Here is a 25583-nt window from a genome sequence, read left to right as displayed (position 1 = left end):
CTGAGTGACCAACCATCTTAGTTTGCACAGAAATACAGAGGTACACAGGACACAGGATGTACAGTGCTAGAACAAGGAAAGTCCCAGGCAAACCTGGCCAACTTGGTCACCCTATAGCCAAAGGTTGGCTACGCCATGCTTTAAAGGGGTCTGAACTTCTCTGTACACAGGAGGGAAACATAGAAGGATGTGAGCAAGCACAAGACCAGATAATTAATTCCTAGTGTGTAATTCACTCTACACCAGCCTTTTAAAACATGGGTTGCAACCCACCGGTGAGTTATAAAATCAAGTCAGTGGTCAAAGGCAGCCATTTTTGTGATGTAACAGATTATAATTATTAGAATGTACTGCACATGGTAAGAAACTTGTTTTGGACACATATACATACATTTACTGTTACATACACATATTGTTTATAATTGTTAGTTGCAGTTAAACTTTTGAAATATATTGAGCTACATCAATTCTTAAACTGAAAATTTTTTAATTCTAAATTTATCTCTGCCTTTATCCTTTCTCAGCCAACATTTTGCATGTTACGACACCCACAGAGCATGATGGCATTTGCAAGGTATGTTAGGGTGAACAGAGAAAGGTGTTCACTACCACAGGAGACTTACCAGGCTCTGACTACCCTGAGGGCTGCCAAGAAATTAATATTGGGTATACATGGAACCTGTGATCCATTCACAGAGCACTGGCAGGAAAGCTCTATCACAGAATGACCAAAGCAAACTCCACTCTATTTGTTTAAATCTACCAGACAATTAAAGAGAAAAAACATAAAATAAGTCCCTCAATACCCCAAAGTACAAACACATCAAAGTGGGTGTTCTTGAAAGATTAATCAACTTTTCCAGCTACCTTAATATGCAGATAAGAGTGTAGAAAATCAATACTGCCTGAAATGCAGGACCATCACATATTCCCTGCAGACCATGTCAACACAAATGCTGAATGTCACTCTAGGATTTGGATATTTGCTATTTGCCCCATCAGCACAACCTTTATATACCTTTTAGAAAGCAAATACCCTTCTGAAAAGCTTGGCTGCAAATTCCCTACCCTGGCCCAGCACACAGCATTTTGTACACGAATGGATAACTCAGTGGTATGAAGCAGCATTCAGAGCAGATTTCTCAACCAGCTCTAAAAGGCTTAAACCCTTCTGATACTCATGTGTATTTTTTTTAAATTCAAGACTTTTTTTAAAATGTAGCTAGAGTCGGTTTCAACCATCTGTCACCATGAGTGAAAATAGCATGCAGGCATGTATACATTAGCTTTTAAAGAAAACCAATTCTGAAAGAAAGAATTAAAATGGAGGAAGAATTATATCTAAATTTTCAAGACCATGCATGCTAAGGAGTCACAAAATATCCAAAGTATGTAGTAATTTACATGAATACATCTATCTCCTTTTCTACCTGTCAGGTTGCCCCATATTTCAGAACATTCTTTATTGAATGGTACTGCAATTATACCTTTCTCACCCAATCACAGACTTGGGAAGTAGCAGAGTGGAGACATAAAATTGATTTCTCCACCACCACATAATTAGTGGTAATCAACTGCAAAACCTATTACAATAGAAGGAGAACAGAGTCTTAAACCATACAAAAAGGGCATGAAGTTTTCAGGTTTTCCCCAGTGTGTGCAGGGAAAAGGCGCCCTGACCAACTGTCATCGCCCTGACCAACTCACATCACCCTTCCTGTGTGTCTGGTAGGAGAGTCACCTCAATGGTGCCAGCACGCCACCGTGAAGCACTAGCTGTGACAACTGTTCCCTGGACTCTGGCTTCATGTGCATCCAGCTTTTGATCTTCTCCACGTCAATCAAAGGCAACTGCTTCCAGCTACTCAGGCCAAAAGTCTTGGAGCCATCCCTGATTTCCCTTTCCATCGAACTCCACATCCAATCTATCAGCAAATTATCTCTTCCTTCCAAACATTTCCAGGATCTGTCCACTTTTCACCACCTCCCCTGCTACCACCCTGTCTAAACCACCATTGTCTGTTATCCATATTTCTGCAAGAGCCCCCTAATAGGTCTCCTCATTTCTATCTTTGGCCTCCCTTGCAGCCCATTCCACACAGCTGCTACAGTAATTCATTAAAACACAAGTCAAGTCGTGTCACTTCTCTGCAAAAAGTTCTCCAATACAGAGTAAAAGCCATTTCTCTGTAAATATCCCATTTCAGAGTAAAAGCCAAATTCCTTGTAATGGCCTCCATGGCCCTACACAACACAACCCTATTACTTTCCTGATCTCATCCCTAGACACGCCGGCCTACTAACTGTTCCTCAAACACATCAGGTACACGCCCACCTCAGGGTCTTGGCATCTCCTATTCCCTCTGCCTGTTATGCATTTTCCCCTACATATCTGAATGGCTTGCTTCTTCAATACTTAGTCCAAATTTCATCTCATTGAGGTCTTACTTGACAATTCTATTTAAAATAGCAAACTATTCCCCTCCCACTGTCCCTGCATTGCCATCTTTTCTGCTGCCTTAAGTTTTTCTTCATTACATATGTTAGACTTAACGTTTAAGTATTTTTTGTTGTTTGTCTCTCCTTTTAGAAGTTAAGCTCCAATGAAGGCATAGATTTTGTCCATATTGTTCACTGATGTATTGTCAATACTAAGGATAGTGATTGATCAGAGTAGATAATCAATATTTGCTGAATGAACAAATTTGGCTTCAAAAAACGTGTCTGAGTGAACTCCTTTTCCTGTTCCTAGCCTTATGTTCTATAAAAAGTGTCAATGCTCCATTGGCTTTAGGATTCCCCTAGATCTATTTCCCCACCTTCCCTCTCAACCCTTTTGCTTTCTTTTGGTGCCGTCAATTGCTATATTATTGCCACACCTAGATTCTGCCTCCCTTCCCAGCTCTTTTGAATGTAGTAACATAATTGGACCACCTGCTTGATTTTTCAATGCCCAGGTTACCTCTAGACTCAGTCTTTAAGATTATCCTTAATAACCTCACACTAGTCCTGTCCCAGCCATGCCTATCCCAAACCAAGGGCCCAGAAACTCAAGTTCTCAGAAGAGTTCAGAACACTGACCTATAAACAAGGGCATTTGATTCAGTGGGAAGTTAGGTTTTTCTTGGCAAAGTTAGTAAGTTGGCATTTTATGTTGGGGACCTAACATATAACATGTATTTACATTGGGTTGTATGTTTGTCCATCAGTAAGTTGCTAGAGAATGTGGGCTATCTAAAAACAATCTAACATCTAGACTCTCAAAACTAAGACTCAGACCTTAATTCTGCCTATCTATATAGCTAACTGCTGGTCCTCATCAGCTGCAATATGATAGCTGACTACAGGTAAGAATGTTGATGCTCAAGAGTGTCACCGGGTTATTTTCAGCACATGAGCATGTACCCACACATATGTCCATATATAGTCACATAACCCCGAATTCCTTTAGCAGATCAGAGCACATTTCTCCCCACTGCTCCAGTCCCTGCTGCGCAGTGACTCTTTGCAGGAATGGAGTGGTGGGGCCAAGGGGAAGGATGCTGGGATGATTTACCTTGATGGAAGGAAATGGGAAGACTACCTTGGGCTTCTGAGCAAGGTCCTCCATATGTTTCTAAAGTAGGGAGAAGCACACTAGTCAACCAAAATTTTTAATTTGCCAAGAGTCAGGAAGCCTAAGTAGTTGGCTCCACGATGCTAAATTTATCTTTATGTTAATTCAGTATAATGAGTCTTTTTACTGAGCCCCTACAAAGCATACAGTGCTGTTCTGGGTACCGTGGGACTTACACAAATCATCAGTATAGAGTCTGTCTCAAAAAGCATGTAATATGGGAGGGTCTGAAAACACTAACAACATTGCAGGGGAAATGGGATACATGTGTGATAAAGGTATAACGTACTAAGGAGTGCTTGCAAGAACTGGAGCACAAAGAGGGCTTCCTAAAGGAGGAGCACTGACAGCCAGACATTGACATATGAGTAGGATGGGAACTGGGGATCATTTCCTATGGAAGTGGCCGATGTTTGGGGAATAGCACAGTTCAATGGGACGGTAGCATATAGTCGAATGGGTTTGAGGTGGCAGGGGCGCAATGGGGAACAAGTTGGAAAGGGGAATGTTTGGTGCCACACTCTCAGTACATAACTGACCCAGCACTATTTTTTTCTGCCCTTTGGTCCTGCCCTGCTTCAGAAGAAAGTGATTTATTTTTAGAACACGTAAGAGTCTTGAAAAAATATCAAGAATTTCCATGTTAAACTAATTCGGTCTATTTAAATCTGCTAATCAAGGCAAACTACTGGAATTAACACTTTTCTTTCATATCACACTTTTGCTGTATAGAATGAAAGAGTGAGAAATTAAGTGTCCAAAATAGATATCTTAGCATTTGCAATACATATATTTATATATATATTAAGCTTCAATGAAGGCATAGATTTTGTTAATTATATACAATATATATGTATATGGTATTGGGGTTTCTGGAATATAACTTTGAAATGACATATTTGTCTACTCTCTGTTTTGGGGAAGGAGGATCAGATTATAAAAAACCATCAGAGTACATTAGGAGATTACTGAGTGAATGAATGAATAAAGGATTTGGTGAAAGAATGAGTCGTCAAATGCATGGTGGCTTGGTCAATTTGGAATTAAGTTAGCAACATTTCTTGGTTTTTGCTTGTTTGTTTGTTTGTTTGTGATACAGTCTCACTGTGTTGCCCAGGCTGGAGTGCAGTGGTGCGATCTTGGCTCACTGCAACCTCCGCCTCCCAGACTCAAGTGATCCTCCCACCTCAGCCTCCCGAGTAGCTGGGACCACAGATGCACATCACCACGCCTGGCTAATTTTTTGTATTTTTTGATAGAGACGGGGTTTTACCATGTTGTCCAGGCTAGTCTCGAACTCCTGAGCTCAAACAATCTACCCGCCTCAGCCTGGGATTACAGGCATGAGCCACTGCTCCAGACCTCTTATTTGTTTTTAATGGTTGTCACTGGTTGTTAAACTCCCTGAAGTTACTATAGCCCTCCCATTGTCTGGCAGGAAGAATTTATAAATGTTTGTTGAAGGCACAAATGAATGAATGTTACAATTTAAACAGTCCTATGGAAAGGAAATAGGCAAAAGTTGTTATATTTTCCCAATTTGGCACCTGCCCCCTTGTTTATGCTGGCCCCAAGTGAATGGCAGAACCTGGCAAAAAGAAAGAATAATACAAAGTTCTGTCTCATTACAAAGGATCAGAGATTCTTAAATTTTGAGGAAAATTATGTAGAAATTACCAGAGCTTCTCTGACCTCTCACTGATAAGTCTGTTCACAGACAATGTTCACAGGAGGTGACATGCTTGAACTTCCCTAGCCATTGGGAACTCACTACCTCACCGACAGCCCAGCCCATTTTTTGAACAACTTGAACCAATCAAGGGTTCTCTATTACATGGATATTAACTCTGTTTTTTACAAGAAGTTTGGGCTACAGCAGATAAGTGTCCTCAAAGCTATTTGCCAAAGACAGTCTTCACGCCCACCCCTTCGCCCACTTACAGCCCACAAGCTCTGCAGCGTCACCTCAAGTTGCCCCCACTTTGCATTCAAGGAGTGGGTGGGGGAGGCAAAGAAAAAACAGAGGAGAGAGAAGGTGAGCATCTACCAAGATGAGCCTCACAGGCTCCCCTCCATCGTACCCAGACTCTAGCTCGTCAATCCTTTGCTATGGCACTGGTCCCAAGCACATGGACCTTTTAACGTTCTGGAATCAAACAAGTAGAATGCCTCCATGATTCAGTCACAATTTATTTATACCACATTAAATTTTAATTTAATTTAACATGACTTTGAAGTGCTGGGGTGGGAATAGGGGAGCTAGGAAACGTACCTCCAATAGACCTGAATTACCAGATCTATCAGAATAGAAGCCAGATTGACACTCTAGAGCTCTCTAGACTATATGGTTGCCTCTCAGACTAGGGAAAATACTGACTAAACATCTGACCCTGAAACACTCCCACGACCCAAATTCAGGAAGGCAAGCCTTCCAGAATCCCAGGAATTACTAAGCCCACATCCATTTGGGGCCCAGACACCCAAGAGGTGGTACATTTCAGGAAGTCAATGTTTGTACTAAGCGTATCGAAATGATCCAAGGGGAAAAAATTAAATCCTGTAAGAAACGGAAAATTAAGTGGGATTTATTCTTTCAAATCACAGCACAACACTAGGAAGTGGATGCTATTATTATGAATCCTATTTTACAGATGAAGAAAATTAGGTACACGCAAGCAAAGTAACTTGTCAAGATTGCATAGCTCGTAAATGGTGAAACTCAGCTTTGAATCTTATTTCCAGAGGTCATGCTCTTATACTACCTCTTAATCATAATCACTGTTTTAATTTTTTCTGTGATCAAATCAGGTCCAAAAACAAAAGAGGAGGATGAATGTAAAACATTAATTGAAATGTTTTTGTCTGGGTAACACTGATGTCTGGTCAGTCTGCAAATTGAAAGAAGAGATTACTCACTTAATTATTAATCACTCCCCTTATTTGAATCCCCATTGTACTTTGTTATATCTCTGAGGCATTTATCCCATTTTAACATATGTGATAATCATTTGATATGTGATAACATATAACCACATTGTAGGTAATAAATTATTCTATTTTTCCCCCATTAGACATTGGCTCCTACGATCTGTACTTTCTTCATTTTTATGGGCCCACCAAGCACTCAGTCTTACTCAAGGCTTGCATTCCATAAGTTCTAAATGAATATTCTTGACTATAATTGAACAACTACTGAAGGAAGCTAATTTTCACCCCATATATATTTCCTTTATTATCAGTAAGATTAATATTTGTAAGCTCAGTTTTTGGGGAACCTGTTATTCCTTACGATGCTAAAATCATGCAAATGCATTTTACATTTTAATGGGCATTCGTTCAGGTGTCAGTGATACGGACAGGAAGCAAGGAAATACTGGGTAGAAGAAGGTGGTTCCCCAGCAAAGGCTCCACCCTCAAGCCTGGAAACCCATGGCCCTAAATGGGAACAGGCATTTCTGTTTTCATGTACAAATGTCGCCTTTTCTAAAATCACTCTGGCCTGCCACACCCCCATCCTGTACCCACAAAAACCCCAAACCCCAGGATCCATGAGCAGAAGAGTGGCAGAGCAGCAGAAAGGAGTGGCAGAGAAGGAGGGAAGAGAAGGGGCATCTGAACATCGAGAGGAGTTTGGCTGGGGAAGGTCAGAGAGGTGATTGGCCACAGGATGGCTGAACTCCAGGGTAAGATCATCTTCCCACTCCATCCCCTTTCCAGCTGCCCATCCATCCCACTGAGAGCAACCTCCACCACTCAATAAAACCACTGTGTTCACCGTCCTTCAAGTCCATGTCTGATTCTTCCTGGACGCCAGACAAGGATGCAGGTACCAAGAGGGCACGGTGTAAAAGGCTGTCACCCTGACTCTCCACGAGCTGGTTTAATACTTAGCCATCCACAGACATTAACTGCTAAAACAGCATTAATTATAACACATCCCTCCATGCTACCATGGGGCTGGGGCCCAAAAGCATTCTTCCTGGCTCCTGCACCTGCCTGTCTGCATGCTCCCCATCCCATACAGGGTTTGAGCATGCAGTGGCTGAGCAAATGAGTGACCCCTGTTGCCAGTCCCACAAAAGGCTCAGGAAACTCTCCCAATTCACTTGTAGAGGTGGTCGCTGAAACCACTACATATGTGGTTACATATCAATCAGTGTCCCTAGGGGTGCCCCATAGAGACTGTAGTTATTAGCAGGAATAGGCAGACCTCATGTAAGTCCCTCCCTTCCACAGTTATTTGAGTTTATTACAAAAATTCCAGTTCCCCTCCCGTAGGACTACACTTAAGGACGCCATTGTAGTCAGGCATGGCTGCCCAACTGATTTTGGCTAATGAAACATGAGTAGAGTTGTCATATGTCACTTCCAGGAGGTTTAATATGCAGTATGCAATCTACCACAGGGATTGTAGTAGCATATATCAAGATGAAGCCTCATGCAGCATGGGCCTCTGAGTGAACATGATGAACACAGCCCCTTGTTGACCCACACTGGACATGTAACATGGCCAAGAAAATTTTTTTGTTGTGTTACGCCACCGAGGTTTGGCAGTTATTTGTTACTGCATCATGACACAGTCTAGCCTGATCAAATGCACTCCAATGAGTCAGAATTCTTGTTACTTTTCACCTTCCTTGACAGCGTTGACATCTTCAAGCACCCCTCCTTTACAATCTCCAACTTAAAGTGCTGTGGTATGCCCCATGAGGAGGGTGTAAAGAATAAGAAAGTACTAAATGTCATTAAAAACCACACAGTCTCCAGAGCATGCGCCCTGGTTGTTAAAGTAACTTTCTGTATTTTCCTCCAGGGAGTTTAGAAAACACTTTTTCCATGTGCTGCCCAGATCTGCCCTTCCGGCATTTGGGAAGGTAGCGGTGGTGCTGACAATGTTATAGGGTGATGTTTCCAGTACCCTGACCCACCGTCAAAAATAAACTTTCGCCCAATTTACCAAGAAAAATGGCTCAGTCAGGGCAGACTATACCAGGAAAAGGGAGCATTCAAAGAGAGTGTATCTTCCTCCTCCTCAACAATAGTTTTGTAATCAACTTTTCTATCTACTTTAAAGTCTCTAATTTACTGTCTTAGAATTTTTTGAACTCACATTTCTTCATTTTAAAAACAAGGGATTCTCAAGGGAAATGAGCACAGTTCCCCTGGCTTTAAATTCTCTGGCATAAGATATGGGATTTCACCCTTGCTTGATATGCCAATTACTTTTCAGCAGCATTTGACAAATATTAAAAAGCTTAAAATAGGAGGCAAGAAAATGTGTAAATATTCAAACCCCCAAATCTGGCCTTTTACAACATCCCTGGGTGGTCCGTATTTGCATTGGGAGATTTAGTTTGGCATTTTTAACTTACCCAAATAGATTCTCATTTTCCTCTAAGCCTGAAGGCATTCAAAGAGGGAGGATCCTCTTTCCGAATCAGCTGTAACCTATACCTTCTGAAAGTGAACAAAGTCACACTTTTCAAGGAAACAGGCAGAGAAAGGTTTTTTTTTTTTTCTTTTGTTATTCTTTTTTCCACAAAATACACACCAATTACCACAACCTCTTGCTATATTGATACTAACAGGCAGATGGTGAAACAGGAGACGCACCGTCATTTTAAAAGGGGACATTGTGTCAAAACACACATTCCCCACAGGGCCTGCTTCCCTTTCCGTCATCCAAACCCACCAACTGACATTCCACAAGTTGGTTCTGAGACAGAGTCTCAGGGTCATCCCCTGCACTCAGGCTCCTTTTAATATTCAACAACTTGATAAACATTTAGAGGCTTCCACATGGTGTGCTATAGTATCTAAAACTGCATTCAGAAGGAGAGGACTTCATTCCATTTCAATGAGTGAAGTCTTCATCTTGACAAAGAAATGTGTACTATTTCAGGTCAGAGTAGACAATCTAGCATGTATTCTAAACGGGAAAGTGAGGCCAGGCATGGTGGCTTACACCTGTAATCCCAGCACTTTGGGAGACCGAAGTGGGCCGATCACGAGGTTAGGAGATCAAGACCAACCTGGCTAACATGGTGAAACCCTGTCTCTACTAAAAATACAAAAAATTAGCTGGGTGTGGTGGCAGGCACCTGTAGTCCCAGCTACTCAGGAGGGTGAGGCAGGAGAATGGCATGAACCCAGGAGGCAGAGCTTACAGTGAGCCGAGATCACACCACTGCACTCCAGCCTGGGTGACAGAGCGAGACTCTGTCTCCAAAAAAAAAAAGGGAAAGTGATTGTAGGCAAAGGATGTATAATGTTGTGTCATCATTTATTCATCCGAGTGAATGAATATTTCATTTATTCAATGAAAATATACTCATTACTTGGCTTCACTCTGGACATTAGAATAAAATATAAACCTGGTAAGGAATCAAAATGTCCCTTCTACCAGAAAGAAGCCAATGTACTGGACTGCTCATTGGACAGTGTCAGACCAAAGCCAGACCAAAAGGATTAGCCTAAGGGGTTCAAAAAGGAAAACACCAGATTCAAACCATGCTGCCTGTCATTTCTTCAATGAAATATTGTCCTCCTTAAGACTCCCCTTCCCCCAGCAGAAATGCTCTGCATGATCCCGATTCAGGAAGGCAAGGCTTCCAGGATTCTAAGCATTACCAAACACACATTCATCTTGGGCACAGACACACAATGGGTGCTACATTTCGGGAAGTGAATGTTTTTACTAAACACATTAAAATGCTCCAAGGGGAAAAAGAACTCAGTCTTAAAAGAAAAGGAATATTAAGTAGGATTTATTCTGGCTAATATTTCAGGTCAACAAAAGCTTGTTGAGTATTCACCATGTGTAAGGTTCTCTGCTGGAAGACACAATGATGTCTGAAGGAGCCTAAAGTCTAGGAGAAAGACGTATGTCAATGAGTAAATTTAAATCAAGACAATTTTTTTGTTTTAAAAAAATAAAGCATACCCTTGGTTCAAAGGAAGGCAAGATCACACACATCCCAGATAAACTAGAGAGTGACATAATTGTTGTTTGATAATAAAAAGAATCATCCATGTATTTAGCATGTACCATGTGCTAGGACCTGTACACTCATTGTCTGCGATCCTCACAATAACTTTGCAAGCCAGGCATCATTGTCCCCATTTTACAGATGAAGAAACTGAGGCTCACACAGGCAGTAAGTGCGATATCTGACCTCTTCTTCTCATTACTTTATGCTGCCTCTTACATGCTCTTAGACGTTGCGCTTTTTACTATCTTGTAAAGACCAAAAAAATTGACTTAAATTATTAAACAGGGAAGATTTCGATGAGAAAACTAGAACTTCTAAAGCAGAGTTTCATAACCTCGGCATCATTGACATTTTGGGTCAGATAATTCTTTGTTGTGGAGGCTGTCTTGTGCTTTGTGGCATGTTCAGCAGCCGTCCCAACCTCTACCCACTAGATGCCAGCCCTTCTCCCCAGTTGAGATAATAAAAAAAGTCTCCAGACATTGCCAAATAGCCCCTGGAGAAGACAATTGCTCCTGGCTAAGAACCACTGATCTAAAAATTTACTGGGGCCAGGTGTAGTGGCTCATGCCTGTAATCCCAACACTTGGAAGGCCGAGGGAGGAGGACTGCTGGAAGCCACAAGTTCAAGACCAGCCTGGGCAACACAGCAAGACTCCATCCCTACTTAAAAAAAAAAAATTAACTAGCTGGTGTGGTGGGACATGCCTGTAGTCCCAGTTACTTGGAAGGATGAGTTGGGAGAATCGCTTGAGCCCAGGAGTTGGAGTTGCAGTGAGTTATGATCATGCCACTGCACTCCAGCCTAAGCAACAGAGTAAGACCCTGTTTGTAAATAAATAAATAAAACTAAAAAGAAAAGAAAGCACTGGAATGAGCCCATCTTGTACTGAAAATCATTAAATAGAAGACGAAAGACAGCTATCCCGTCACCTCTACTTGAGAGCAGGAAATGGGACCAGCCTCTGTGCAGCTCCTTCTGGCCCTACTCACCTCTAATTTGAGTCCCATACAGAGAAGGCAATGGGCCTGACTACCAGTAGCTGTGCCACACTGACCCATAACACACAGCACCTGTGCTAGATAAACGTTCAATCTTCAAACTGGCATCTGCATACCCCTGGCCTCCACAGAGGCTTTCTAAAGAGCCTGCAGGCAAGGGAAAAGTTAATGACATTAATTTCCAGATCCGCAGCTTGTGCCTGTATGCTTTCCTAAAACTGTCTACCAGAGAATGTGCCCATGGTTGTAGAATTATTCGGGGCCTCTTTTCCCATCTCCATTTTCACAAAATGCCTTCTGCCATATTAACGTTAAAGACAAATATAAACTAAACAAACAAAACTCCAGGAAATCCCAAATCTTACTGTGGTGCTTAACTGCAAGATATAAAAACATCCCTTTGTGAAAAGAGCTTCTTCCCATACATTTTAAATTGAAGTTGGTATTTAGATTTTAATTGGATTCAAAGAACGATGTCACGGTTTTATTTTTAACTGTCAAAGTTTACAACATTCTGAAAATCACATTAATTGTGATTCTATAAATTTATGATGAAAAGCATTAGATGTAACCTAAAATGTGTGGGGATGACGGAGCTGCAGAATTTTTTTAAATTCTTGAGGGATTATAAAAGAGAAAAAAAAATGTTGGAAGAGCACTGAGTTAAAGCATAATGAAGCACACTGGAACTGTTACCAGGCAGGTCTGTTGATCAAGTACAATCATCCTCTATAGTGCTTGAGATTCATTATTTTTATTATGAATGCCCTCAACTCTGACTGAAATTTCTGCTTTGTGTGTTTGCCACATTGATGGCATCAGCTGTTCTGTACCCCAAAATGAAACAGTGGGTTGTTCTCGATCATAGCAAGAATATAGGTAACTGGAAAACTGTTAGGGCGTAAGTAATAATTTGGAAGCAAGAACAGCTGCTTAAGAGGATTTCAAGACTGATATGAACTGAAAACTGAAGAGCACGTAAGTCATCTGGCAAGCAGCGGCCCTCCCAGGATTTAGGAGCGAGTCAGTGTTCCGGATCATGACACAGCTGCTATATCACGGAAGCCCGAGAGGACAGAACAGCCTTAAAGAAAATTCATCTTTGCAATGATTAAAGTTTTGATTTGCACTTACCCCTGCAAGATAGTTTCCAGGTGGGGGCTGCTGTGCATTTGGTACTCGGCAAGACACCTGGCGACAGGGGAAGCAAACGTGGAGCTTCAACTCACCTTAAGTAAAGCAGGGCTTGCTTTTCTTCTGCCACATTGGGAGACATATTACTTGTTGTTGTTCCTTTGATAACACTTTTAAGCTTTTCCTATCAGTGTGTGAACATATTTCTTGAGGGACTCTTAGTCCTGCGACAATACTTTTTTTGGTATCCCACACAGGCAGACAAACAATGAGCTATGGTAGGAAGAGAAGAAGCAGACTTTGGAATCAGGCTGACCTGCATTTCAAATCCAGCCCTTCCACTATCTGGCTCCATGGGGCCTTGACCAAGAGACTTAATCCCTCCAACTGTCTCCTTGTTTGTCAAAGAAAGAGAAAAATGTCCACCTTAGAGGGATGCTGGGATGATTCAATGAACTAACACATCTGTAAAGCACTGACTGTGCATAGGGCAGGTGCTCAATGAATGACAAGCTGAGCTAGGACTGCCTGCCACGCCTGAAGGCCTGACTCAGTTGTAGGCCTGACTCACTGTCAGTTGATGTTTGCTGTACCTGCCACCTGGACTCCTGGTGAAACGCCAAAAAATGTCCTGATAGCCAAGAACATTTTATTTTGTGGCTGCCACTGGTAGGATAGTTTGGCTTTGTCTTCAATACATTTCAGCAGAGTGACCTCTGCTCCTCTCCCCTTTTTTAAACAGCATATGTAAACCAGTGATTCTTCATGTATTTTTAGTTAGCAATATCCCCATTTTTTCCCTAGAAAACTACATTTATGCATAAATGCATGAAAATTTGCATCAATTTTAGTGGGTTCAATGACCATCTGAAAACCATTCATATGCCTCCCTTTTACAGTATCTATGGGTTTTTGTTTAAGAAGTTTCTGCCAACAAAGAATCAAGGATGTTTTATGAATATGTGAGCTCATGAGGATTAGCACCTAGGCAGTGGTATCTATGTTACAATGGAAACTTCACTCTGAGATTCTGGGGCCAGGCCTCACGCAGAGAGGAATCAAGGAACACAAGTCCAGGATATTGATGAAAAGTGTCTGTCAAGAGGAATAATTTTTTTTTTTTTTAAAGGCAGGGTCTTGCTCTGTCACCCAGGCTGGAGTGCAGTGGTGCACTCTTGTCTCACTGCAACCTCCACCTCCTGGGTTCAAGTGATTGTCCTGCCTCAGCCTCCCAAGTAGCTGGGATTACAGGCATGAGACTCCAGCCTGGTCTCTAACTCCTGACCTCAAGTGATTGGCCTGCCTCGGCTTCCCAAAGTGCTGAGATTACAGGTGTGAGCCACTGTGCCCAGCCAAGAGGAATAACTTTTACATGGACCTGGTCAAGGATTTATACATTGCAAAGAAGAAAAACGAGAGTTGAATTAACTTGAGTTAATTCTCAAAAAAAGTCAACTCTAGAAGCTCCTAGTCCCAGCAAAGTTCCCAAGAGAATATATGTTCTCACATGCTCTAGGGAATGTAGAAGCCACAAAGGTTTCTAGTAAAAGAGATCCCTGATTAAGGTAGCAACTATTTACACAGCATTTGAGATCCACAAAGTTTAATAGCTACTTTCATTAAGGAGACAAAAACAATGCCATATATTATTTTAAGGGGCCATGGGTCTACTTTGAGTATGCATATATTATTCACAGTTACCAATCAACTGGCAAAAAGTGTGGCTATACTTGTGGCTTTAAGAAAATAACGATGGATCACCCTGAAATTGGACAGCAAACCTGAAAGAAACAGATATACACTGTCTTTTTTGCCTCTCACACAGCACAATAGCCAAAATGGATGGGTCCTATTTTTAGAGTCTTTGGAGAGACCTTATTTGAATCCTACCTCTGCCATTTATTAAATGACATTGAGTATGCCATTTAACTCATTTAATTATTTGTAAAGTATGGATAATAATGTCTACTTCATAGGATTAATATAAGAATTAAAATGAGATAACATAAGAGAAGAGCTTGGTATTCAATATATGAAACTTAACCACTGTAATTGTTTTATAGTACGGAAGAGAGAGGTTAAAACTCCTGGCCTGGAGTCAGGCCTTGATTCAAATGCTGCCTTGCTCAACTTAGTAGTCGAGCATAAGTTACTTGACAGCTTACAGCTGTGTCTTAGTTTCCTCATCTGTAAAACAGGATTACAAACAATATCTGCCTCATAAGATTTTTGCGATGTTTAAATAAGTTAACCCCTGTGAAAGTATTTTAAAATTCAATGCCTGGTAAAATGCTCAATATATTTTAGCTATTGTTATCAATCTTTGTTTCATTTGGTGGAACAAAGTGCAGGGAGAATAAAGTAATGAGGAATATATTTGTTTGAAACAGATTTTGAAACAGATGCATGTGACCTTTATATTTGATGCTACATTAAACAACAAAGAAACTGGAGAAAATGGTAACAGGGTGAAGCCTGTGCACACTGTCGTACTAAGAGGGGTACCTAGATTTCAGATTTGGCATGCATTTTACAAGACTGGTCTACATCGCTGTTTTGAGTATGGACAGAGCAGCACCCAGGCTGGATCCTTGACTCAGCACTGTCATCAAAGGCAAGGCTCATTTATTAAATGTAGACTCGGGAAGGAGTGTTTTTGGAAGCAGAGGGATTGGGAAGAAAGATCCTAGAGCCTTCTCTGAGATATAAAACATGGTTACTGAAATGCCAAGTGACTTCCTCTTACTCTCTTTGAAGTTAGTAAGAAACTGAAGACCATGGATCCCCTTCTGCGGGTCGAGTTTATTTTCTCTGCCCATATCCCTACTGGTGATTTTATCTAAAGCTTTACCAGTAAAACAACCATGCATGTTTTCAGTAGCAAAGAGGGAGGAAAGGCTTGGGGGGTGGGGAATGGCTGCAAGACACTCCCTCCTCCTCCAGGGGATTGTGCACAGCATCTCAGAGGTCTGCAGCATCTCAGAGGTCCAAAGAGGGAGGAAGCAAGTGCATTTGTATCTGAGGCCTGAGACAAGGAAGAAAAAGTAAAATGCTGAGATGCTGTGGGCCAGAAACAGGGCTAAGAGCTTGACAGGCTGGAAAATCCTGCATTCGACCCCCAACTGTATTCTAAAAACTTCCCAAGGACAGTGCTAGAAGTTTTAAGAGGAATGGGTCTTGGAGCACTGGATCCTCAGACCTAAACAAATATTCAAGAGTTGGTTCCTATGAAGAGAACATCTGGTGACTCAGTGGCAGGTGCCTCAGATTTTATTTTATTGAGAAATATGATCAAAAGAGCTGAGTTTGGACCCCTTTTTCCACACCAAACCTTTTTGAACAAACTTGGCATTGTAAATAATTAGAGGCAGTATTACATTCTCACCAGTACCCTCAGCTTGCAAATTGCACTGAATATGCCCTTTTCAAATTTACTAACACTGATCAATGTATATCTCTCTAATTTCCACAATTAAAGTATGTACATACACTGTTACTCGTATCTGTGTTAATATCAGGCATTGGGTTGTCACCTGCAGTTGCCTATGCCTTACTGTTAGCTGTTCTTTTTGCTAATCTGGAATGTTTGGAAGCAATTTTTCACGACTCTGAACTACAGTAAGTCTACAATGCCCATTTGAAAGGCATTCCAAGCAAGAAAATGGCTGGCTACTTGTTCCTGCCCCTTACCTAGGATTAGTAGAGGCCAGAATAGCGAATATATTCCATCTTCTGCATGTTGTTGAGTCTCTGATCTCCTATGTAATTTCCTGTCCTGATCCTGGGCTTCTGTTTAATCTTATTAGCCAAGGTACAAGTCATGAGACTCCCGCACACTCAGTTCCCATCAGCGCTGCCAGGATCACTGCCCTTATGATGACGACGCACGGATTTATAAGGCCAGAGCGATTCCGAGTGGGAGCAGGGGAAGGAGAGCCAGGCGGCCGGGAAGGTGTTTACCAAAACAACATCCCTCCCCACACTTTTTCCGCAGCAGAGAGAAACTAGCGTCTTCTCGCTTTGAAGTGTTTAATCAATGCCCTGCTGGAAGTGAATTCGCTCCCTCCGACTTGGAGGGTAGTGACAGCATCTAAGAGCTTTGCAGACAGCTCCAAATGTAATCAAACAGCATCCTTTCCCCTCCCTCTGCAGCTTCCCCCCTCCTCCAGGGGCAGTCAGCCGGTGGCCCAGAGAGGTGCAGATTTCAACGCAGCTCGCCCTCTGATCCCCCGGGAAGACTGAGGCGGCGCGCACTGGGACGCCCCTCCCAGCCCACAAGGTGGGCGACCAGGTGGTGACACCACGACCCTTCCTTCTCTGCCCTAGTCTCCCGGCTCTGCCGAGAGCGGGGTGCCACTGGGGGGCTTTGGCCGCCTTCGGGCTCAGCGGAGCACGCAGGAGCCTGGGCAGGGAGCAAGGGCAAGGGTCCGGCTGCGGCTGCAGGGGCCTCGGCTCCAGCCTGGTTCCCAGCGCAGACGACACCGGGGTGGGGAGGGTTGGGGAGGGCTGGGGAGAGGTGCGGAGGCGGCGGTCCGGGGAACGGCGACATCCCGCTCCAGTTTACCTGGACGCGCTCGGCAGCGGCGGAACTGGGCTCCCCGAGCCGGCGGCGGCTCCTGGGCGGCGGCAGCGTTGGCGCAGGCGACTCCCGAAGGTGGCGGGGCCGGCGCGGGCAGGATGTGCTGTCTCACGCTGCGCCGGCCGCTCCGCTCGCGCTCCTCTGGGAGCTATCACTTCCTCTCTCCCAGAGCCTGACACTGACAGCTCCCCGGAGCACCCAGTCTGCGGGGCTCGCCCCGCCCCCTGCCCACGCCCTCCACGCCCGCGCCCCTCCTGCGGGAGGGCCTCCGCTCCGCGTCTACCGCGCCCGGTCTCGCCAGGAGCGGGTGGCGCCGGTCCGGAGGCTGGTGGCGAGCAGGGGACCTGGAAAGGTCAATTCGTCTATCCCTCTGCCGTCGGCAGGACTTAGACCTAAGTTGCTGCAAAGAGGAGAGCTTCAATATTCTGGGAGCTCCTGCTGAAATGCCACCATTGAACAACTTTCACTCCCAGGCAACTACACTTCTAAAGGTCATTTAAATAGAAATAAAGAAAGCTCAGATCTACCTGTTGTACACAATGATTTATAGGTCTGATTGATCCCAATTTTCCTAGAATAAAAAAGAATTAAGTGTGTGTGTGTGTTGTGTGTGTGTGTGTGTGTGTAGCTTGCCTTCACATTGCTTCTTAAAGTCCCAGTTTTTAAAAATCTCGGTAACTAACCAGACGCGGTGGCTCACACTTGTAATCCAAGCACTTTGGGAGGCCTAGGCGGGCGAATCACCTGAGGTCGGGAGTTGGAGACCAGCCTGACCAACATGAAAAAACCCTGTCTCTACTAAAAATACAAAATTAGCCGGGCGTGGTGGCTTATGCCTGTAATCCCAGCTACTCGGGAGCCTGAGACAGGAGAATGGTTTGAACCCGGGGGTCAGAGGTTGCGGTGAGCCGAGATCCCACCACTGCACTCAAGCCTGGGCAACAAGAGCAAAACTCCGTCTCAGGAAAAAAAAAAAAAAAATCTGGGCAACTATTATTGAACTCTGCAAAAAACAAGCTTGCCACAACAGCTAAGTCATAAGGCCAAAAAATTGAGTTTGGGATGTTAGGGGGTTTGGCACCATTTTATAGATAAGCTTTTCATCATATTTCTTGCACATCTGTGGAGTATTTGTACACGTTAGAATGTAAATTAGTGGAGGGCAAGGACTTTATCTTGTTCACCGCTGTATTCTCAGTATCTAGAACAGCATTCACTATATAATGGGTATTCAGTAAATATTTATGAACTTATTAATTCACAAGTACTACAGTAATTTCAAAATAAATACAGATTCTAGTATGAATACATACTCATCTGTAAATGGCCATCCTTATTTTACTTTGGCCTTCCTGGCTAATCTACTGTGATCATCACTATGGCTAGAAAAGAAAGAGGTGAAATGTCTAGGTAGAGGGTATTCAAGGTATTCCAGAGGAAAATTCTATGAAATAAATACTTGCCACTATCATGACTGAATATTTAATACATGTTAATTCTACATACATTTTCCTTTAACTTTTCTATAACATTGTATAGTACATAAAATGAATGCCATGCCCCCAGAAAAGGAATTTGAGTCAAAGAAGTTAACTCCTTTGCCCAAGTTCCATAGCCACTGAGTGATCTAGCTGAGATTTGAATTCCCATTCATCTGCAGCTTGTACTTTAACTACTTTGTATTCTGGTCTTTCCAACATGGCATTGTTTTTGTTGTTGTTTTGTTTGTGTTTTATTGTTTTTTCTTTTCTTTTCTTTTCTTTTTCTTTTTTTTTTTTTTTTTTGAGACAGAGTCTCCCTCTGTTGCCCAGGCTGGAGTGCAGTGGCACAATCTCAGCTCAGTGCAACCTTCACCTCCTGGGTTCAAGCGATTCTCCTTCCTCAGTCTCCTGAGTAGCTAAGATTACAGGTGTGCACCACTTAGCCCAGCTAATTTTTGTATTTTTAGTAGAGATGGCATTTCTCCATGTTGGCCAGACTGGTCTGGAACTCCTGACCTCAAGTGATCTGCCTGCCTCAGCCTCCCAAAGTGTTGGGACCTGGGGTGGCAGAGCACCATGCCTGGCCTCAACATGGCATTGTTGAGTGCCCGTGAAGTAGGAGGTGGGACTTAGACACTGGACCAAATTGAGGACTAGCTAAAACAGAGATGGGGCGGAGGCAGCTTTCTGCAAGAGATGCTCACCAGTGTGCCATGTCAATTTACCATTGCCATGGCAACACCCAGGAGTTACCACTCCCTTCCATAGCAATGACCCCATGACCCAGAAGTTACTACCCTTTCCCTAAAAATTCTGCATAAACCTTGATCTACAAGTAATTAAAGTAGGTATAAATATGACTGCAAAACTGCCCTGAGCTGTTACTCTCTGCCTATGGGGTAGCCTTGCTCTGCAGGAGCAGTCACAGAGCTGTAACACCGCCAGAGCTGTAACACTGCCACTTCAATAAAGCTGTATTTTTCAACCCTACCACTGGCTCACTCTTGAATTCTTTCCTGGGCAAAGCCAAGAACCCTTGTGGGCTAAGCTCCAATTTGGGGGCTCACCTGCACTGCGTCACACAACCTGCAAAGCATTGTGCTTGGAGCTTCACATGATTTAAAAAAGAGAAGAATATAATCCCTCTTCTTGAAGGCGTTAAAATCCAGTTGGAGGTGCAAGGATAGGTAAAGGCAATCTAATTAAAGACAAACAATAAGGAAATAGCCAAAGCAGTACAATGGTTTGGGTGGATGAGATGGAAGGAGGAAATTAGAATTATGACAATAGATAATATTGAAATAGGTAGGGTTTTAGGGTAGAAATGAAGAGCAGAGAAGATTTTAGGGCATAAACAAAGCTCCAAAGAAGAGAAAGAACAAAGTGTACTCAGCAAATAGTGAGTGGGCCAGCTTTTTGGAGCATGACAGACTCATGGGAGAGCCAACTGGGGCCCTGAGAAAGGCTGTAGAGCAGATAATGGAGAATCATTAAAGGCCTTTGAGTAGAGAATGACACTTGGGAAGAGTCATCTGGGGCTATCTTTGGGTAGAGGATTGGAACAAGGAAAGGCTTAAGAGACAAGTTTAAAGTTCATTCAAAGAATCCAGGTCAGGATTTAAAAGGCCTGAGTTTGCCAAGTTGTATTCATCACAAATAGTCTGTAATATATGCCCAGAGCAAATTAAGCCCTCAATTTCAAAGTTAGTTATAATATTATCACTTCTCAGTATTTAACCAAAATAATTCAAAGTAGGATTTCAAAGAGATATTTGCACATTCACGTTCAATGCAACATTATTCACAATAGCCAAGAGATGGAAGCAACTCAAATGTTCATGAATAGGTGAATAAGTAAAGAAAATTTGGAATATATATATGCATACAGTAACAGTTTATATTTAAAAAGGAAGAAAATCCTGTTACATGCTACAATGTGGATGAACTTGAAGGACACTATGGTAAGTGAAATAAGTCAGTCACAAAAAGTAAAATAGTGTATGATTCCACTCAAATGAAGTATCTAAAGTAGTCAAAATCGTAGAAAAAGAAAGCTCAGGCATACTACGGAGATATTGCGAGCTCAGTTTCACACCACCAAATATCACAATAAAATGAGTCATACAAATCTTTTTTGGTTCCTAGTGCATATAATAGTTATGTTTACACTATACTGTGACCTATTAAGTGTGCAATAGCATTATGTCTAAAACATGTACATGTCTTAATTTAAAAATACTTTATTGCTAACAAATGCTAATAATCATTTGAGCTTCAGTGAGTTGTAATCTTTTTGCTGGTGAAGGGTCTTGCCTCGATGTTGATAGCTGTTGACTGATCAGGGTGGTTGTTGCTGAAGGTGGGGTAGCTCTGGTAATGTCTCAAAATAAGACAACAATGATATTTGCCTCATCCATTGACTCTTCTTTTCATGAAAGATTTCTCTGTAGCATGTCATGCTCTTTGATAGCATTTAAACAAATTTATGGGCACATAGTAGGTATTTAGTATTTATGAGGTACAGGAGACATTTTGATACAGGCATGCAGTGTGTGTTTGGTAGCCTTTATCCACAGAATCTGCAAAACTGAAGTGAACTATGTCAAACCCTGCCACTACTTTATCAACTAAGTTTATGTAATATTCCAAATCCTCTGTCATCATTTCAACAATGTTCATAGCATTTTCACTAGCAGTAGGTCCCATCTCAATATATCACTTTCTTTGCCCTTCCATAAGAAGCAACTCCTCATTCATTGAAGCTTTATTATGAGATTGCAACAATTCAGTCACATCTTCAGACTCTACTTCTAATTCTAGTTCTCTCACTATTTTTATTACATCTTCAGTGATTTCCTTCATGTAAATTTTGAGCCCCTCAAAGTCATCCATGAGGGTTTGTATTGGTCCATTTGCATTGATATAAAGGAACCCCGGAGGTTGGATAATTTATAAAGAAAAGAAGTTTATTGTGGCTCATGGTTCTGCAGGCTGTACAAGAAGCATAGTACTGGCATTTACTTCTGGTGAGGACCTCAGCAACCTTACAGCTCTGGCAGAAAGCAAAGGGGGAGCCAATGTTCCCCTTAATCACATGAATAGAATGGGAGCAAGAGAGAGAAGAAAAGTGCCACACTCTTTTAAACAACCAGATCTTCCATGAATTCAGAGTGAGAACTCACCATTACCATGAGGAGGTCACTAAGCCATTCATAAAAGATCTGCCCTCATGAGCCAAACACCTCCCACCAGGCCCTACCGCCAACATTGCAGATTACAATTTAACATGAGATTTAGAGGGGACAAATAAACAAAACATAACAGGGTTGGAATTAACTTCTTCCAAACTTCTGTTAATGTTGATATTTTCACATCCTTCCATGAGTCACGGATGTTCTTAATGGCATCTAGAATGGTGAATCCTTTCCAGAAAGTTTTCATCTTACTTTGCCAGATACATCAGAAGAATTCCTGTCTATGGCAGCTGTAGCCTTACAAAATATATTTCTTATATAATGTAACTTCAAAGTCAGAATGACTCCTTGATGCATGGGCTGCAGAACAAATATAGTGTTAGCAGGCATAAAAACAATATTAATCTCCTCATACATCTCATTGGAGCTCTTGGGTGACTAGGTGCATTGTCAATAAGCAGTAATATTTTGAAAAGAATCATTTTTTCTGAGCAGTAGGTCTCAATAGTGGGATCAAAATGTTCAGTGAACCATTGAACCATGTACCGTCATCTAGGCTTAGTTATTCCATTTATGCAGCACAGGCAGAGTGAATTTAGCATAACTCTAGGGACCTTAGTATTTTCAAATGGTAAATGAGCATTGGCTTCCATTTAAAGTCACCAGTTGCATTAACCTGTAACAAGAGAGTCATCCTATCCTTAGAAGCTTTAAAGCCAGACATTGACTTCTCTCTAGCTACAAAAGTTCTAGATTGCATCTTCTTCCAATACAACGCTGTTTGTCTGCATTAAAAATCTGTAGTTTATATAGCCACCTTATCATTTATCTTTATATCTTGTGAATAACTTACTGCAACTTCTACTTTAGCACTTGCTGCTTCACCTTGCACTTTTATGTGATGGAGACGGTTTCTTTCCTTAAACCTCCCGAAACAACCTCTGCTAGTTTCCAACTTTTCCTCTGCAGCTTCCTCACCTCTCTCAGCCTTCGTAGGGCCTTGATGTGGATTGAGATAAAGGGAATGTTGTGGCTGGTCTGATTTTCTATCCAGACCACTAAACCTTTCTCCATATCACCAGTAAGGTTATTTCACTTCCTTATCATTCTTGTATTTATTGGCATAGCACTATTAATTTCCTTTAAGAACTTTTCCTTTGCATTCACAACTTGCCTATTTGGTGTAAAGTGGCCTAGCTTTCAGTTTGTCTTAGCTTTCAACATGGCTTCCTCACAGAAGTTAATCATTTCTAGCTTTTGATTTAAAGGGAGATACGTGACTCTTCCTTTCACTTGAACACTTAGAGGCCACTGTAGGGTTATTAGTTCACCTAATTTCAATATTGTTGTGTCTCAGGAAATACAAAGGCCCAAGGAGAGGGAAAAACATAGTAGAATGACTGGTCAGTGGAACAGTCAGAACGCATACAATATTTATCGATTAAGTTCGCCCTCTTAATGGCATGGTTCATGGCACCCCAAAAGAATTGTAACAGCAAAGATCACTGATAATATATCAATATAACATAAAATAATGGTGAAAAATTTTGAAAAATTGTGAAAATTACTAAAATGTGACACAAAGACACAAAGAAAGCATGTGTTTTAAGAAAAATGGCACCAATAAACTCCCTCAATGCAGGGTTGCCACTAACCTTCAATTTATAGGGCAAAAAAGCCAGTATCTGGTAAGGACAATAAAATGAAGTATGCCTGTATAAAGATAATTTCCAAGGACTGGGGGTACAGGGATGGAGGAATTAGTGATTAATGAGTGAAGAATTTCAGTTTTGCAAGATGAAAAAATTCTAGAGGTTTGTTGCACAACAATGTGAATGTACTTAAAGTTACTGCACCATACACTTTAAAATGATTAAGTTGGTAAACTTAGTGTTAAGTTTTTATGACAATAAATAAGTTTTAAATTATTTTAATTTTTGTGTACACAGGAATGGTACAAATATTGGCTACGGGCCTGGAAATGAATAAGAAATGAATGTTCTCTATCTCCAAGAGACTCAAAATCTAATGAAAACATACAACTGCCTTTTAATACCAAGCAGACTAACAAAGGTACAATAATGGAAGACATTTGCCATGAAAGATTGAAAAAGGAAAAGTAAATTCCAATTAAGAATGCTTTCAGGCTGGGTGCAGTGGCTCATACCTGTAATCCCAACATTTTGTGAGGCCAGGGCGGACAGATCATGAGGTCAGGAGTTTGAGACCATCTTGACCAACATGGTGAAACCCCGTCTTTACTAAAAATACAGAAATTAACCAGGCATGGTGATGGGTACCTGTAATCCCAGCTACTCAGGAGACTGCGGCAGGAGAATCGCTTGAACCTGGGAAGCGGAACTTGCAGTGAGTCAAGATCGCACCACTGCATTCCAGCCTGGGCAACAGAGTGAGACTCCATCTCAAAAAAAAAAAAAAAAAAAAAAAAGCTTTCAGTTTTCAGTCTGGAATGGAAGGCCTTGTTGAAGAGGTTCTGAGGGTGTGTGTGTAGTTAGACATGTTTCAACAAATGATGATGGTATTTGAGAACGGGGTTAGAGATCAAGCAGAAAACCAGGCATATCTTTCTCTCTCTCTCTCTCTCTCTCTCTCTCGATAGACCTTAGTTTTTAGAGCAGTTCTAGGTTTACACAAAATACAGAGAGTTCCCATACACTAACTTCTCTCTAGCCCTCCTCCTTCTTAGTTTCCGGTATTATTAACATCTTGTATTACTATGGTATATTTGTTATAATTTATGAGCCATTATTGACACATTATTATTAACTAAGGTCCATGGTTTACATTAAGGTTCACAATTTGTGTTGTACAGTTATATGAGTTTTTGACAAACACGTAATATCATGTATCCATCATTACAATAACACATACAACAGTTTCACTACCCTAGAAATCCTCTGTGCTCTACCCATTTGTCCCTCTCTTTCTCCTTCCGAACTTCTGGAATCTACTGACTTTTATACTATCTCTGCAGGTTTGCCTTTTCCAGAATGTTATATGGTTGGAATCAAATTGCATACAGCATAGTTGGTCTTGTGTATCCACAAGTTATACATCCTCAAATTCAACCAACTGCTTATAGAAAATATTTGGAAAAAAATAACAATATAGCAATTTAAAAAATACAAAAAAGCCACAGTATAACAACTGTTTACATAGTATTTGCAATGTATTAGGTAAGTAATTTAGAGATGATTTAAAGTATAATAATCACAGGGATACATCCTGAGAAGTGTATATTTGTGCAACTTCATCACTATGTGAATATCAGAGTGTAGTTCCACAAACCTAGGTAGTATAACCTACTACATACCTAGATTAGATGGTATAGCCTATTGCTCCTAGGTTATGATCCTGTAAACAGGCCAGGTGTGGTGGCTCACATCTGTATTTCCAATGCTATGAAAAGCCAAGGCGGGAGGATTGCTGGAAGCCAGGAGTTTGAGATCAGCTTGGGCAACACAGCAAGACCTCCTCTCTACAAAAAACATTTAAAAATTAGCTGGACAGAGTGGAGTGCTATGATAGTCCTAGCTACTCAGGAGGCTGAGGCAGGAGAATTAC

The 25583-nt window shown here is 41.7% G+C and overlaps 1 protein-coding gene across 6 annotated transcripts in view; it reads right to left on the bottom strand.

Annotated features, from left to right (window-relative positions):
- The window catches only part of DYNC1I1 (dynein cytoplasmic 1 intermediate chain 1), a 316442-nt gene extending 298815 nt beyond the window's left edge, over positions 1-17627 (bottom strand). For 5 of the 6 annotated variants that reach the window (XM_017956939.3, XM_017956940.3, XM_009203370.4 and 2 more), the window contains exon 1: positions 17309-17627. The gene's annotated coding sequence lies outside the window, so the exon portion shown is untranslated. Of the gene's footprint in view, positions 1-12839; positions 13851-17308 lie in introns of those variants that run through there. The other variant, XM_009203369.4, reaches the window with a different exon arrangement.
- Positions 17628-25583: the final 7956 nt, after the last annotated feature.

The sequence above is a fragment of the Papio anubis genome, chromosome 4, assembly GCF_008728515.1.
Source record: "Papio anubis isolate 15944 chromosome 4, Panubis1.0, whole genome shotgun sequence".
NCBI lineage: Eukaryota > Metazoa > Chordata > Mammalia > Primates > Cercopithecidae > Papio > Papio anubis.
The sequence above is the reverse complement of the archived record's forward strand: the minus strand, read 5'-3'. Positions and strand labels throughout refer to the sequence as shown.